The following is a 5,564-nucleotide window of genomic DNA, read 5'->3' as shown; positions in this document are numbered from 1 at the left end:
TGGACCGGGAAGATCCCACGTGCCCCGGAGCAGCTGGGCCCGTGAGCCATGCCCGCTGGGCCTGAGCGTCCTAAGCCTGTGCTCCTTAACGGAAGAGGCCACAGCAGTGAGAGGCCCGTGTACCACAAAAAAAAAAAAAAAAAAAGGAAGGAGGGCGGCGCGGACTGGATGACTGACTGGAAGGCAGAGGGAGGGCTTTCAACTAATATGCAGACTAAAGGGTCCTAGAGATCCCGGGGCGGTGGCAACAGCAGGGAAGAGGCGAGTTAAGCAACTTTCCCCTCTCTTCCCCTCTGTCTCCTTGCCCCTCAGGCTGCCCAGGCTCTGGTCCCTTTGCTCATTTCTATATTAAAATTTTTGCAAGGCTTCCCTGGTGGCGCAGTGGTTGAGAATCTGCCTGCCAATGCAGGGAACACGGGTTCGAGCCCCGGTCCGGGAAGATCCCACAGGCCGCGGAGCGGCTGGGCCCGTGAGCCATGGCCACTGAGCCTGCGCGTCCGGAGCCTGTGCTCCGCAGCGGGAGAGGCTACAACAGTGAGAGGCCCGCGTACCGCAAAAAAAAAAAAAAAAAAAATTTGTCTAAGGCAGGCAGAACAGCACAAGCAGCCAGAAAATGATGAAATCTCAACCCCAGCTTTAGGAGAGACCTAGAGTACACAAAACAGCCTCAGGTAATGCATTAAACAAAGGAATTAATGCTTCCTTCTCCCTCACACCAGATATCACGAATATAAAATAGTTGTAATAGGCCACAGTTACTGTTTTCGGGAAACTGTACAATCTTTTAGCTCTTCTTTCCCACAATAGAGCGCATATACCTTGATTCTTCTGTCTGAATCACCCACTCTTAGTATGTATGGGAGGAATATAACGTTTTTAACTGCTATATTGGTCCAGAGATAATAGATTTAACTTTAATGAGAGGCTTTTGAGTAGAAGACACTGAATGGAACAAAGGTGTTTACCTTTCCAAAACAAATAGAAAAAATTATAAAGAAATGCAACGTAAATTCACTCATAAAATTAGTGGAAGGGGTGAGGGTAGTGGCCCAAAGTATCTGATAAATTACTGGAGTGAATTCAGATTGGCTCAAACTGAAAAATCTCAGGCAAAGGTTGTAGCAGAAGCAGAGCTACTTTGGGGGAAGAAGGACCAGGTATGGAGAGTGGACATGGGAGGATGAGGTAAAAGGAGAAGATTAGTTTAAAAGTTATTTGGAAAATGGCTGAATAAGTTGGGCTCTACTTCCACCATCTTCCCCTCCTCCATCACCAGTGGAGAATTTTATCTCCTGGATGCAAATGAACAGCGTTTCTCTAAAGAAATTGAGTGATCTGCCTGCAAAGGGCTAGGGCTCCAGAATGGGGGGAGGAGGATTGGTGCCTGTGGCAGAGTAAAAATCACCACAAATGTTTCTTTTCCCTGAATCCATTAACTTTGCATTGACATTGCAGATCTGTCAAGAGGTGATCTGTTTCATTTCTCTTGAAGCTACCTTCTAACTTGCTTTGGTCAATGGGACATTGGCAAAAATAGTGCAGACAAAAGCTAGAAAAGTGCTTATGCATTGGGACCTGGCCTCTTGCTACTCTTGTAAACCTGCTGCCACAAGACTGGATGATGAGACACATGACCCAGTTATCCCTGTATCCCCAAATGGCAGCCAACCAACACCTAGAAGTAGTGTCACCAGGACTGCTAGCAGCAGCTGATGACAGACACATGAGAGTCCAGCTGACACAGCAGAAGAATAGTTCAGCTGAGCCCAGCCCAAGTTGCCAACCCCCAACAATTGTCCATTAAATGAATGGTGGTTGTTTTAAGGCTCTAAGTTTTGAGTGATTTGATCTTTGGTGGTAATTACTTGAATCATGGGGCCCCTAGGACTGAAAAAGAAGCATGACCCATTTAACCAAAAGAATTCTGGCAAACAGAAAGTTGGGGCACCATGATAGAGTGTCACAGCCCCTCAGGTTGTATATCCAGGGTCCCTAGGAGGAAGGGGAGACTGGGAGCCTTGAGGAAGGATGCTATGGTAACACTGGAATTATGTACTGTAAATCTTCCTAGTTACCCCACAAAGGACCCACAGCATTTTCCCAAGGTAACTGTGCAGAGGAGAGATAAAAATCCTCACACTCTCCAGGGATTATTAGACAACGACTCTGAGCTAGCACTCATCCTGGGGATTCAGAGCACCACTGGTGCCCACAGTCAGAGTGAGGGTTAATGAATGTCAAGCTATAAATGGAGTTTTGGCCTAAATCCAGCTCATGGTGGGCCAGGAAGGTGTGCAAACCCACTCTCTGGTAATGTCCCCAGTTCCTGGGTTTAAAGTTGTAACAGGTAAAACCAGCAACTGGCAAAACACCCCAATTGGCTCCCTGACCTGTGGAGAAAGAATTTTTCTGTTAAGAGGAGCCAGGTGGAAACCTGGAACTTATCCTCCTTTCCAATTTTGTAGCAGTAACACCCAACATGAATACAGCACTTGTTACATGCCAGATACTCTTCCAAGCACTTTACATACATTAACACATTATTCCTCAAAACAGCACTACAAGGTAGGTACTATCTTTTGTTTTGTTTTGTTTTTTACGTATTATTATTTTTTATAATTTGTTTTTTATTGAAGTATAGTTGATTTACAATATCGTGTTAGTTTCAAAGTAAGTACTATTATTGTACACATTTTACAGAAAAGGAACTTAAGGCATTGAAAGCTTAAGTAGCTTGCCCAAAGTCACCAGTTAATAACTGGTAAACTGGAACTTAAACCAGAAGCGGGCTCCAGAGTCCATGCTCTTAACCATTATATTGTCAAAATAGTAAACCAAAACCAATATTGCAGGCATGGGGGACTCACAGAAATTAGGGCCACCATCAAGACTTTAAAATTCCATGGTAGTGAACCCTATCACATCCCTGTTTGATGTACCTGTTTGGCTAGTGAAGAATACAGAGGGCTCTTGAAATGGAAATGATATATGTGGATTGGCCTTGAACAGGTTCCGAAGGCGCAAGTAAGGTACGTGAGCAGTGGCTCACACTTCCAGTGTGCCTATACCTGCCACACTGCCTTCCCTTTGCCAATCCGCACTTACGGTTTCATGGGGACCATTATGGACTAAATTGTGCCCCTCCCAAATTCATACGCTGAAGTCCTAACCCCCAGTATCACAGAATGTGACTGTATTTGGAGACAAGGCCTTTAAACAGGTAATTGAGGTTATACGAGGTCATTGAGGTGGGCCCTAATCCAACATGACTGGTGTTCTTATAAGAAGAGGAGATCGGGACACAAATAGGCCCAGAGGGAAGACCATGTGAAGACACATTGAGAAGATGGCAGAGGAGAGGCCTTCAGAAGAAACCAACTCTGCTGATACCCTGATCTCTGACTTCTAGCCTCCAGAACTGTAAGCAAATACATTTCTGTTGTTAAGGCCACCCAGTCTGTGGTACTGTGTTATGACAGCCCTAGCAAACTAATACAGGGGACCTCTTTATATCCAGTTGTATTAGTCAGGGTTCTCCAGAGAAACAGAACCAATAGGATATATATAGATCTATATAAGAGAAGACTTATTATAGGAATTTTCTCACACAGTTATGGAGGCTGAGAAGTTCCACAGTCTGCTGTCAGTTAGCTGGAGAACCAGGAAAGCCAGTGGCAGAATTCAGTCCAAATCCAAAGGCCTGAGAACCAGGGGCGCTGGTGTAAATCCTGGAGTCTGAAGGCTAGGAGCCAGCAGCTTCATCGAATGTTTGAGGGCAGGAGAAGATGGATGTCCCAGCCCAAGAAGAGAGATAATTCTCCCTTTGCCTTTTTGTTCCTTTTGGGCCCTCAAGGGATTGGCTGATGCCCACCCACATTGGTGAGGGTGGAGGTCTTTACTCAGTCAGGAATCTATTGAAGTACGGCTTTGACATAAGGGCATTAGCTGGAAGCATATTGCTGTGGCATCCCAGCCCCACACAGGAGTAGCCCAGAAAGACAGTGAAAAAGTAAAATCTTCCCTGAGAACATAATTTCAAGTGGTATATCTGGTTGTTCAGTTTGCTTGGAAGGAGAAATTGCCTAAGGTATGGCTCTACACTGTCTGATGTTCAGGAACTTGGAAAGAAAAAGACTGTAGTACTGGTGACAAGAAGGTTTGGGAGAAGTCATATGTGGCCTAAGAATGGCCACAGAGCATGAATACATTTGTGCTCCATATAAGTGCCCAACAGAGGGCATCAACTGTGATGAAGGCTCTCAATAATCATGTGAACAAGATGACTTACCTAAGAATGTCAGCCAGCCCCACTCTGAAGCTTGCTCAGGGGCCCATGTGCGAAGTGGCCATGGTTGCAGGGACAGAGGCTCTGCATAGGCTCAATTACATGGATGTCCCCTCACCAAGGCTGCTGTAGCTATCAGAACTGTTGAATGTCCAACCCTGACCTGCCAATAGCAGAGGCCAATAACAAGTTCCCAATACGCACCATTTCCTTGGGGTGGGAGGGGGCTCCAACAAGCCATCTGGTGGCAGGTTGATTGCATTGGACCCCTTCCATCATGGAAGGGATGGGAGTATGGACTTGCCTTTTCTTACTACAACACTGCAGCCAGAACCACTTTCATGGGCATACTCACAATTCTGATAGCCCCCACACACTGCTAAGGAACTCGTTTTACAGCAAAAGGCAAGAAAGGGCTAAACAGAATTCACACTGGTCATACCTTATCCTCCATCATCTAGAGTGGTGAATTGTCTGTTCAGCATCCATTTGCAAGTATTTTCTTCATGTCCCCTTGATTTTGGCCTCTGCTGATTTAAAGGTCTGATTATTAGTCTACCGGAAGAAACAACGATTCCATCGAATAGATTGTTGAGACCACAACCTAGCCATTTGAGTTACATGCATCACTGGTCCAACAGGCAAGATATGGGTTTGATTGGTGTGATTGATCCTGATGATCAAGGGGGTGTTTGGTTGCTCTTACACAATGCAGGCTGGGAGAATTAAGTCTGAGAGACTCTGGGGCTCCTCTTAACACTGCCATATTCAGTGGTCAAAGTTAATGAAAGATTACAGCAACATCACATAGGCAGGACCACTGAGGACTCAAACCTCTCAGTAATGAAGCTTTATCTCAGCCTGCCAAGCAAAGAGAACTTGATAGCTGAGAAACTGGCTGAGGGCAAGAGAAAATGGAATGAGTAATGGAAGAAAGAAGTTACAAATACCAACTATGGCTTTGTGACTAGTTTCAGAAACAAAATGGAAGTAGCTGTTCATATTTTCTTTTTTCCTTATTTTTGGGTGTGTGTGTGTGTGCGTGTTGTGGGTATTACGTGATTATGGTGAACTTAAAGAGGAATGAACATGGGTCAACAATCCTAAATTTAGAGCTGGGTGTGGTAACTTGTAAGACTTTGGGCATCCTCTTTTGGGGAGAAGTTGAGTGTGATTTGTTTTGTACAAGGCACATGGAAATGGAAAATCTTACTGTTACTGTCGTTGTTATTTAGAACTTCAAGTGTGGAAAAAGATTGAATAGACACTCATCATTATT

Source organism: Phocoena phocoena, chromosome X, assembly GCF_963924675.1.
Source record: "Phocoena phocoena chromosome X, mPhoPho1.1, whole genome shotgun sequence".
Lineage (NCBI taxonomy): Eukaryota > Metazoa > Chordata > Mammalia > Artiodactyla > Phocoenidae > Phocoena > Phocoena phocoena.
Note: the sequence above shows the minus strand (reverse complement) of the source record.